Genomic DNA, 12,753 nt, shown 5'->3' on the forward strand with positions numbered 1-12,753 from the left:
ACAAAGTTATGATCTTTTTACTTAGAATTCACGTATAAATCCATTAATGTATAACTCAATTATGTTAAAGAATCTTACAACAGTTGCAAAGCTGCTATTTCTAGGCGTTATAAAATTATTCGAAATGAATTCGATCGGAATTATTGTATTTTCTCTAGAAAAAACACAAAATAGAAAGCTAAGGAATGATTGAATAATTCCGGATCGAAGAAATTATTCATTCCGAATAATTCCACGATACGTGTGCCGTTGAAGAGTGAACGCAGCGAAAGAGACCCGCGAAAGTCGGCGGTTGGCGCTGATTCGCCGGTCCGCGTACGGCGCGAAGTTGCGCGCGACGCAGCGTCCTCTAAAGGTCGACGCGCGGCAGCCCGCGGCGCGTCGTAGCCAGCAGAATTGCGCGAGCCACTGTGTCAGTCGGACGGCTTTTACATCGCGTGTTCGCGCACTCGTTCGAAATCGGTAAGTCTGCTTCACGTTCGCATCGAGTCGCGCGGGCAACGCGCGCCGCGGAGTTCGATATTAATCGTCGTCACTCGTCGTATTTCGTCATACGTCCGCGTTTCGATTCGACGGTGCGGTGTTAACGTCGGCTTGGCTCGGCCGAACTGCAGTTCGATCTGAATGAGTGTGCTGCGTCTGTCTCCTGTTGCTCCGCCGTTGCACGGCGGTTGACATTGGCGTCCGGCGATTGGCAGTCTCGGCGAGACGAAAAGGGAAAAGGACCGAAGGAGTGGTTGGTGAGATTTTGAGTGTGTTTATATATATCGAAAGTATTGAAATAAAATATTGTAAATTGTGTGTTGCGCGCGAAGACGGACTCGGCCGTACGACGTGAAGGTGGCAGCGGGAGCTTCCGCGTCGCAGCCCCGGGCGCGCAACCGGATTCCTGTGTTACACGAACCTCCACGGACGTAGGCGGTGAGTATAAGTTATGTGTACGTTTGTTTATATCCTGCGTAGTGGGGGCGAGTCAAAGGTGACTCAAAATACGTTCGTTTTTGTTTGAAGTAAAATACGTAGTACGATACACAGTGCGATTGCTCGAGGGACGAGAGCGACGAGAGCGGGAAACTTTTTTTTTGCAGAAGGCTAGGCTGGTATTCATAGTCGAGTTTTATATTTGAGACTGTCTTAAATATAAAGTTATATTTTAGACTGTATTAGCCTCTTAAAATATTACTCAAGACGGTTTCAAAATAAGAACGGATTATGAATACCGCCCTTAGACCGATATTCATAGTCTTATTACGAAATTGTCATAAATAATATTAAGAAGTAATGTGATTCTCTGATTGGTTCATTTATGATATCTTAAAATTATATTTAAGACAGTCTTAAATAGATAGGTATTCGTACTCTCTAAATTTTTTGCATAGAATCTCACTCTAAGGAGTAAAAATTGAGCTTGAAAGAGTGGCCGCATTTTCAATTTTTAAGGCTAATGTTACATTTGTCCGTTTTTGTTGCATAAATTTTTTAAATCTTGATTAGTAAGATAGAAAGATCCGAGAACCTTTCTGTCTTGCAATCAATTAACATACTTGAAAAATTTGTTGCACGACAAGTGTAATATCAGTCTGAAAGTGATATTTCGTTGTTCACAATGAAAGTCACTCTAAAAGTTTTAGAGAAAGGTCCGTTCTTGTTTTAAGATCGTCTTAAGTAACGTCTTGAGATGCTAATATAGCTTTGTGATTGACTTGATGACATTTTAAGACCATATTTAAGACAGTCTTTAATATAAGAACCGACTTTGAATACTGGCCTCTTAGTTTCTGCATCTTGAAATATGTAAAATGTGGGAATTTCAAGGAGAGATTGCGGATAAAATCATCTCTAACGGTTTACTTCAAGTATAATAGAAAACAAAAAGAAAAAGGAGATTCAATTATTGGGATTATTTTTTTAACTTTTCCACGAAAGAATTCTGGAAACCAGAGGTAAAAATAATAAAATATAATCTATGATAAAATATAATTTATGTAACATGAAATAGTTAGGTAACTCAAAGAGGGATTTTAAAATCTGAAATATTAGCTTTCAAATCGGCTCAAGTTGTTTTCTCGGCGATATCTGACAGCTCAGATTTCAGGCAATAAATTGCTTCTTTGAACATCACTCTATGATTATTCTGTGTAAAGCATAAGTTTGGATTTTGTTATTTTTTTGTAACCAATTCGAGTATTTAATTTCATTCAGGAATGCATTTATCGAGTACATTTCCAATAAAATCAAAATTTTGTAAAAGCAGAATACCAATTAAAAAATGTTTATTTTATAAATTGCAATCTAATTATTTAATATCAATAAATCAACTTTTTTTTAATAATCAGTGAATTATTAGCTTTCAGTAAATCAATTAATTTTTTAATAATCAGTAAACCAATAACTCTCAAAAAACGAATTATACAAATAGCCGAAGAAGCAGTTTTGTTTTTATTGAGCTTAATTGAATATAACTCGATCCTTTAAGTAGATATGTTTTATGTTTTCGAACATTTTGGCAATATTTCAGTTTCATAAATCGTTGTCATAGTAACGATTGCATAAATAATCACCGCGTGTTGAGATTAGCAGGCATTTCGAATAATCTGGTTTTACAGAATATCGAGTTGATCGGAAATCAAGTAAATTGTAATCCCATCGTTTGGTTTCAATACGAAGCAGCCACTGTTACACGTATAACGTATGAATGCAATTTCCAAAATAAGCCGTTGAGCACAAATAAATCATATATGTTATTCCTGGTATTTTATAAATCAAAAATCTACATGAAAGATATATTACAATATAGGTTCATTATTTATACATCCATAATCATACAAACACAAAATAGCCATATCGAAATAAACGAAATATTTTGCAAAGCATTTAATATGTATTATTATATTGACGTACATTATAATTCCGCCTAATGTTTCAACTGTCAATTAACTCTTCGAAATTAATCGAAAATGCATAAAACGATATTTTTATTCGGGATTGTCATAAAACTAAAAAAATATAGGAATGTCAGGGAAATTCACAAGTAGAGAAATCATAGAAATCAAGAAATTCTCTGGAAAATGAAAATGAAAATTTTTGTTTTTGAAAAGAAGTTTGATATGAGTACATCACACTTATATGCAGTTTTGGACTATTATCAGCTTAATAATTATATGCAAGTAATGTCAGTAACATTAATTTACATTGTTATGTTAAAATAAATTGATCTCTCAATAAAATATTTAATGACTTCCAAATTAGGGCGAAAAAAATACAAAAAAAGCTTTAAAATATTATTGAAAGTCCGGGAAAGCCATGAAATTTTGTCTGAAAATCAGGAAAAAATTATGGATTTTAGGACAAGGAATTTATGGCAAATCTATTATTACGAAGCTCTATATTGAGCGAAAATGCATAAACCTTATTCTGGCGATGCGTTTAACGGCGCGAGTGATGCGTGCACGATACAGATGTTTTAACGATAGAAATACGGCTGCCGGGTTCATCCGATCCCGGTTAATCGGAGCATCGCGTGGATCGACCACATTTCTGCGTAAACTCGCGTTCTGCATGAACTCGCGCGAAATTTATTTATACTCGCGCCGCTCGTTCCAGTCGCAGCGGCGTTCGCTCGGAAATGCACTTTGGTGCACGCGCGTGCGACGCGCATATTTCACGGCATAGACGTTTAGGAGCATGGAATAAATCGCTTGCGAGCGAAGGTGCATTTGCATACAAACGCAAAATGTCCCCGCGATTATGTACGTAAATAAGTGGTCATCGCGAACGCACCTATTTTAGAGTCATTGCTTCCTGAACATAGTAATCGTGCAACTTCACCTTTTTCTGCTGTCAAAATGCGTCGTTTGTATGTTTGTATATATTCGAAGTTCAACGCGGCGAAAAAACATACAGAAGGGAAAAATAAAAACGGAAGACCAATAAAAGTTATAACGAACATCTCTTCGCGTATATCGTTTTTTGGTTCAAATATTATTTTGACTCTCGGATCAAGACACAGCGAAATGTAAAAGTAACGTGTAAGGAGCGAAGAATTAATATCAAAATTCGATTAGTAATAGGAATCTTAAAATGTAACATCTATAAAGAGGACTACATGTCTTATATCTATTTTATTTCTATATAGCCAACTTTATAATAGCCAACTTTTATCTATTTTATATCTGTATAGCCATAACATTATATTTTTTTCTAATAATAAGCGTAACATTACTCATCTATTTTATTCTACCGTTTACCTTCTGAACGGCTGGTGTTCTTATCTAAATATACGTATCGGTAATGCTATATATGCTGTCCCTTATCTGTTGCATTTTATTCTCGTATTTCTTTGCCACTTGACTCTCTCTCTCTCTCTCTCTCTCTCTCTCTCTCTCTCTCTGCGCTGTTTACAACACATTATACTTCCAGTCGTTAATTCGATGAAAACGATTATGAAGAATTATAAGAGAATCTTGAGGACTTGCGTAATAATGTCATTGAGACATGATAATTATTGTTAATAATTTTAAACATAGCATATATTGAGATAATCGATAAAGATATGAAATGTAGTTATTTCTTTGCTTGTTGCGAAATTGTTAAAAAATTTAAAAATATATGTAATTAATATATGTAGGTAATTATAAAAAAGCGCCAAACGCGATTGACATCATATCTTGGTATGCCTCTATAATATCTCTTCATGAATATTTAAATACTTTTTTCAATACTTCAAACTACGCGCCGAACAACCAGTCTTGGAAGCCTGAATTAACAATTTTATTAGCATCATTATTGTTAAATTAATTTAATTTATCATTTTACGCTATTTTCAATTTTAAATTAGGACTGACGCTTCAAAACTGACTATATTCAGCGTGCAGTTTGAAGTACTGGAAAGTATATTTAAATATTCATGAAATGAATATATTATTAAAATTATTATTAGACATCAAGATTTATAGCTTTAATCGTACTTACTTCTTTACTTAACTGAATTATTAAACGATATTGAAACTATTTGCTCGTTATTTTCATCATATTTTTCAATAATTTAGCAATTACCATTTGCTATTAGATTTTTATAGCATATATCATTCCAACAGGGATGTCATAAAACTGAAAATTAGAGAATCTTTAAGAAAATTAAGAAAGATCAGGAAAATAAGAGAAAAAACAGGGAATTTTGCACAATTTTCTGAAAAATTAAAATTCTTGGTTTTAAAGAAGTTTAATACATGTACATCATAATATATACCTACAATTTTGGAATACTACCAACTTCAAATAAAAATGCAAGCAATGTCAGCAACATTAATAATAATTTACATTGCTATGTTAAATTGATCTCTCAACAAAATATTTAATAATTTCCAGAACGAAAATACAAAAAAATATTTAAATATTATTGAATGTCAGGGAAAATCATGAAATTTTGTCTGGAAATCATGGAAAATTTATGGAATTTTAGAACGATAGATTTGTGACAACCCTGTCCAACATTTTTATATCCACTCTTTTGACGATAAAGTTTGTCATCGCCAATAGCGTGTTGAAATCACGCTACAAAATCTCACTGTTAGAAAAGGAATCGCTTCTGAAAACAACTCGCACGACGACTTCGATCGGAATGAGTAAGAAGTTGAATGACTAGCGCAGCGCTTCTCTTGTTGTCACACCAGATCACGTTCAACCGGATTTCTGAAGGACTGTTCGCTAATGTCAGAGTCTGGCCGTCAGATCAAATAACTACGTCTTATCTAATATCTGTGCGTTATTAGTATTATCCAATTTCGGTTCTGCCGCTGATGTCCAACATCCACGTCAAAGCTAGCGTAACGTAAGCTTTTGCGAAAATCGATCTCATTTTGCTACGACACGACGTTCGTAATCGAAATTAAAGTTAGAAAAATATTAGCATCTATTTTGAAAGAGAAATTTTCTCTTTTTCTCTTTCTCTCTCTCTCTACTATACTTTTCTACGTAAAATTGCTATCAGCGACAAATAATCATTTTGCGTAAATAAATTTACTTTTACGAGAGATTACAAGTGAGACGCTAGTAACGTCAACAAACTCTATTCGAGCTTACTGACAAAAGTAGAAATATCTCTCTGACTCTCTCTTCTCGCGTTTCTCCACCATTCTCTGTCCGCTGCATAGACGAACGTAAAATTACCCAGCATCTGTGAGCTACGATAAATTAAACTTTGGAAAATCACTGATCGCGCTTTGGCTGAGTCACTGTAATACCATTTTGATATTCAATCAAAAGGATGCGCAAACACGCGTATCATGCGCGCGTATCACGAAAATTCGTTCGCCATCGATCTGTAATATTTTCAACATCACGAATGACACTCTGCTTTCGTTCCGCCACATGACAAATAATAATGGTAATCACAGTAGCGCTCTACTAATCGCGGCTGACATTTAATCATTGATCCATGTCTTCGTCGGGAAATATCGCGAACACGGTGCACCGGTTCGCGTCGGATTCGCATTGCGATAATCGTTATTAATGAATGGCCAATAATACTGATCTTTGTGCTCGCACGCTCGGATTATGGAAAGATATAATAGAAATTTGGTTGTGATTCTATATCATCTCACGATGTCCGTGCGTTCCTACATTATTCGGGGGCTTTGGCGCGAATGAATTTTTCGCCTTTCGCGAGCGAGGATAAGGGAAATAGTTGAAGAAGAATCCACCGTAAATCCATCTCTTTCGCGGGAAACTTAGTTCCAGTGCGTCGAGCTGGAAGTCAGCTTAAGCGGTACGAAGGCACGAAGCGAGGAAGAAAGCTCGCCTGTTCACTTCTCGCTCGTATACACCGAAGTGTCATGGTATAGTGTTGAAAGCAGTAATAGCGATGCATTCCTTTGAAATGCGATTTCACCGTAGGATTTTGCTCAATAAAGATTTTACTGCCGTCTTAATTAGCTAGTCTTACTTAATAATACGAAGTTAATGCTATTAAGGAATTAATTCTCTCGAATTATTTTTTTATTTCTTTGGAGTTTCACTTAATTGAAATTTAATTTGTGTGAGGTTTATTATAAAGTTAAAAATAATATCAAAAATAAACTAACGAGATTCTTTATATTTTCTAACAAGATTCCGCATATTTTGGATTTCCTTACGAAATGTTATACGTTGTTAATAAAACAATAGCGAATAAAATGTTTATCTAAATGTCATTCGCTAACGTGAGTGAAACCGTAATTGCATCTTTGATAAAATGAAAATTAATTAATTTTAATAATACAGTTATCGCGCTCCAATTGAAGAACCTGTTTGTATTATTTTCAACATCTCACAATTCGTTTTTCTTTTATTATTGTGCCACTTTAGCAAAGTTTAATTATATGTATACCTATTTTTACCAATTTGAAATCAACAAAGAATACATCTTGACGTAAAAAATAATTCCGCTAATTAATTTCACTCTTTGCGTAACGTCGTGCGAGTTATTATTTGAAATATGTTCTTTCCGGGTTTACATGAGATGCAACATGGCGGTTTGGTCTACTAAGTAAATATATAGTGCTCCAGTGTGCGTCATCGTGGCTCTGTACGACTGGTGCATTGAACCGTGAGGCTGTGTGCACGCGGATGCATCCGATTGTTGAGGAGCAATGCATGCAAGAAACGATGTGCTCCGATGCTAATGTGTACACACGTCGATGCTCTTTGAGGCTCAAGCCGACGATGAGAGGACTTCTATCGAGAATTTACTCTCGTTCTCGTATCTTGTTATCTTCTCGCTTCTTGCTGTTAGTAAAGCCGCACGCAATTTCGATCGAAAATATCGTTTTCGTCTCGTAACGATATCTGATCGTTACGCTGATCGTTTAGATACGCTCGAACGGCGAAGTCAAGTAACGTCGATAAGAAATGCCAACCATCATAGAAATTAGGGTAAAAATAGACGTTTATAAATGTATAATAGGATATGAACTTTGATGTGCTGCATTTATAACCGATTATATTAATATGTATGAAAGAGAGAGAGAGAGAGAGAGAGAGAGAGAGAGAGAGAAAGAGAGAGAGAGAAGTATTGAAGGAAATGACTTGCTGAAGCAAAATTTACAATTCACATATATTTAATTCTTATAAGATTATGCACATTTAATATGAGAAATTTAAATGTTAGTTAATAGAATAAAAGAATAACTTAAATTATATATGTATCTTAATCGATCCGTGAATAATTGTATTTTTGGACGGAAACAGTATGGCATTTATGTTGATAATAGTAAGTGTGTCAGACTTCTAGTTATCATTAATGTTTATTTAAATTCTGAAGATAGCTCGTTTAACTTTGAAATTACTATAATTGCATTATAATACTTAACTTAGATTTATGATTTCTATATAATGATATATGTCAGAGGTCATTTATTAGTTATGTAACGATTTGTGTGAACCTTTTAATTGCAAAGAAAACAATCAATCATTCTCAATGGCTTCATTTATTTTAAAACCACGTACGTATTACAAGTTTTCTGATATATATGTATATATATTGTACATATATTAGGTGTTGGAATTAATTCGTAGCGTTTTTAAATGAAAGAATGTTATTTATTTCACATGAGCATTAAAAAATACATTAATGAAAGTACTTCCCATCACTTGTAAAACGCTACGAATTAATTCCAACACCTAATATAATAAAGATATAGATGACTTTCAAAAATAAAGAAACTGTTTGTATATGTAGTATATATAAAATATTCTCTGCTTTTTTTAAATTTATCGCGGCGAGAAGTAATGTATTCTCTGAAAACTTTATGAAACGTGCTGTTTTTCCACCGAACGAGCTGTACCGAACACGTTACGAACCAGTATCGTACGGAGTACCATTGTACACGGGTTGAAGTAGAAACTCTGAATATTCATGGCAAACATTCGCTATTTCTTTCGTAACGAATGTATTTCGCGTTTTAACAGTTCCCGAGAGCGCTTTTCGGCCCATTTATTCGTCGTCTCTGTCCGCACTTTAACAATCGATAGTATTTGGTACCCATCGTCCATCGCACCCATCGTGACTGTCGATGTGCACGCGCGTCGATGCGCTCGTTCTTTGTAATTCGTCGCCCAGTAATTTCCCACCTCGAATTTGCTCGATTTCTGCCTTATTTACTTTTGCCTGACCTATTTCCCGTTCGGTCTTTACGTCATTTATTTCGACGTGCACCGCCTGTACTTTGTTCTCTTCCCGCTTTTTCTCCCCCGCCTCGTAAAAGCGATCGGGTAATTCGAGAATACGAGCAACGCCAATAACTATACCACTCGCCGATCCAACCATCGTTGTACCGTACGGCAGAATGTCACCAGAATGGAGTTTCGAAATTGCCTTCGAACTTGTCCGAACCAGAAATGCCAGTCCCAGGTGATCGGTAACCGAGACAATACGTGACTTTACGACAAACACTGCATGGCGTATCGGGATTGCGAAAGAACGTGGTACATTCCAATAGACAAAACTGTACATGTATATATGTTATTGAAAAAAAAAAAATACATATATATATATATATATATGAATTTTTAATAATAATATTAATAACTTACAGAAATATAAAATAAAAATAAAAATGATTTTAGAGCAAAATTAGAATAAAATTAGCACTAAAGTCAGAATAAAATTATTAAAGAATATTTTTAAAGAAATAAAAATTTAAAAAGTGTAAAATTCCAAGATATCTCACTTATATTAATTTTAAACGGTCATCTTGGAAAAGTTATTTCGAAGGAAATAATTTTGAAGAAATCTAGTTTTATGTAACACATAGACAAATTTTTTCATAAAAGTCTTACAATAAAATACGAGTAATATTAGCGTTCAATCACTTTCAATCGTTGCGACGTCGTACCATGAAAATCAGGTCTCATTCGAACTTTGGAATATCTGCATTGGCAAAAGGTAGTCTTCATGTTAGAGAAATGCCGTCAGACTTTTCTCATTTCGCAAGCGGCGTAACGATCGATGATCAAAGCAAGAAACGTGCAAACGGTACGAGACGTCTCAAACTGTCGAAGAACGCCTCGGTGTTAGTTGGTAGAGTTAAGACGGGGCTTCAGGGAGAAATGGCGGGGAAAACTTTAGTGAGGGATTCAGGGAAATAATTAATCGGGCGTTGTGAAAACGATAGGTCGGGGTTGTAGTTCTCACCATCATTGTTGTTCCTCGTAGCACGATTTCCTTCTTTATTCTATACCGTCTTCCTTTTCATTGCGCGTTCGGTTTCGCATAAAAGCTGAGCGACCATCGCTATTTTGCAGTTTTCAATCTCAGGAATTGAATATACCGAGATGGGAAGCATTGTTGAATGTAGGAAATGGGAAAGCACGTTGCTTCGTTCGTTATAGTTGATTGGAGATGCAATGCGATACAAGATTACGTAAAACGGTAGCAGAATTTAAATATAAATCTGTCAAAAATCGATTCTCTTGATATTCTAATTAACTATTCTAATGCAGTTCCATTAATTCTTAATTATTTAATGATATGTTTTTTGCCTTTTGAATATCAGAATAATCACGTTTATGCATAGAAATTAACAAGAAATTATTTATTCGTTGCATTTGATTATTTATTCGTTGCATTTGATTATTTTCAAGATATCTGTTTATATCGCGTCTGTTACATTTTTTCTGCTATTATTTTATCGACATATTTTGAGTTACGTCGTTTTTGTAAATAAAAAAAGAGCTTTCTACAAAAAATATTTAGATTGACACGACAGTGATCAAAGGAAGAATTTGAAGGAGAAATTATTTTGAAATTAATTATTTTAGCTGAACGAGATAAATATAAACTGTTGATGATTTTGAGTTGTGTCATGTTATTATTCTTTGTTATAATTTTATGGGATATAAAAAACTTGTATTTTGATTTTATTTAAGAAAATGTTCTTTTTGTCGATTATTTGATTGATCCATAATTTTCTGTTAGTTGGAAAATAATTTTTTCTCTTTTCTAAAAAATCTTTTTTGAGTTGCATTACTTTTAAAGTAAAGGAAAGACATCTTGTTTGCGATTACATCTAACATGTTATCTTTAGCTTCTTTAACTTTCTTTTTTCTTTAAAATTTATGTACTTACATACTTTGACTCTTATTTCCTTTCTCACTTTTCTTCATTTATGAGTATATTATTAATATTTAATATAAGGTTTCTAGTTCGTAAACTCTCATTTACTTGTCTGAATAATGCTTTGATAAACCACTTTATTACGGTTATGCATTTGCACCTCATCTTTTATACATTTTCCGTAGTAAATATGTAATAATTGTTGCGCTCTTTATAAACAAGTTACAGTATATAAGGTAATACAAAAACGCGTGTATCTATTATACATTATTTAGTGAAGTAAACCGTTTTAAAATAAACCGTTTTATAATTTTCGTTGATGCGAATAGTTAACGAAGCAATTCATTCACTGAAGGTAGATACATCAAACTTTCAGGAATGTTTACAATTCACGGTTTTAATATCGCGAGTATTCTTCGAATATCCTTTGCGCTTTTTTTACGCCCTTATTATATGCGGTTTTTACGATCGTTTTAGAGAGATTACAAATATTTAAAGGCATTTGCATGCTAATCGGCGCCCGGCTGAAATGACGGTACGTCCGGATATTTTCCTTTCGGAAAATATTCATTTCCTGCGTTATGAAGTGATTCACACCTACACATGCGCACGTTTTTCAAGTTATATGGCGCAGTAATATTTCCTAGATTTGCTCCACGGATTCGTGCACTTTCTCGTACAAAAATCCGCATTTCATTTCACGTTAGTTTCGCGCGTATCACGTGAGTCGAGATCGGATTTCGTGCTGTTGGAAACCTTGGTTTGTTAGTCTTCGGCCTTTCGTCTATATCGTAAGTTTCGTATCTCGTCGACACAGACACTAAGTTTTCGCGTAAATAAATCGATCTCGCCAGAGTTGCCTGAGGTTTAACACAGATACAGATTTCATTTATGCATCCACGCCCACAGGTTTAAATTTAAAATCTTTAGCTAATTCAAATTTTTCTTTTCATCTCTGTTGACAAAAATATTTGCCGGTTAAAAAGTTGGGCATTTAAAACGATTTAGTTATTGTTGGCGCTTCAATTGTTTTAATCCGAATTATTTGCATTCGATTGTTGAAAACGGTTCTGTTAGTCGGTCATTGACTCGCGCAAAGCTATATAGGGAGAAATATTTTGCAATATATAAAGGTAGAAAATCCTCGCGCGCGACATCAAGTACAAAGAATTGGAATAAATGGCACGATAGATTGTCAATCCATCGACGAAGTGCCGCTTTTTACGGTCTGCTACATAAAGCTATACCGTCGGTACTCTTGGTTCTTTCGTGCGCTTCGTATCGTTTGCATGACGATATTGCATAAAAAAACTTGATGAAAAATGCATGAAATATGCAACATTGCCAACACCGACATTTGAAAGGCGTAAATGTTAAGATGAGCTATTATGTAAACTTGTCGTTCTTTTTGGTGTCGAGAATAAACGAAAGATTGGCAACAAAATTGAATCTCAAGCAATGCCATTCGATTGTTACAGTCGAGATTTTTATGTGCATTCTTTTAATTTACATGAAACGTATTCAATATCATTCTTATCAAATATTCTGAATTTTGCGCATATACAAAATAATAGTAAAATGATTTTAGTTTAAAAAATACGTGAAAAGCAAGTTCAAATAAACATGAAATTTTATTTTCGAATAAGGAAAATGAAAAGAAA

General features: G+C 34.4%; 1 protein-coding gene across 3 annotated transcripts in view; it reads left to right on the plus strand.

The window, feature by feature from the left end:
• The first annotated feature begins 355 nt into the window (after positions 1-355).
• LOC105150229 (RNA-binding Fox protein 1) overlaps positions 356-12,753 on the plus strand; it is a 298,467-nt gene continuing 286,069 nt past the window's right edge. For 2 of the 3 annotated variants that reach the window (XM_087408562.1, XM_087408567.1), the window contains exon 1: positions 356-921. The gene's annotated coding sequence lies outside the window, so the exon portion shown is untranslated. The remainder of the gene's footprint in view (positions 922-12,753) is intronic. The other variant, XM_087408563.1, reaches the window with a different exon arrangement.

This window comes from Acromyrmex echinatior, chromosome 8 (assembly GCF_024713525.1).
Source record: "Acromyrmex echinatior isolate Ae372 chromosome 8, ASM2471352v2, whole genome shotgun sequence".
Classification (NCBI taxonomy): Eukaryota; Metazoa; Arthropoda; class Insecta; order Hymenoptera; family Formicidae; genus Acromyrmex; species Acromyrmex echinatior.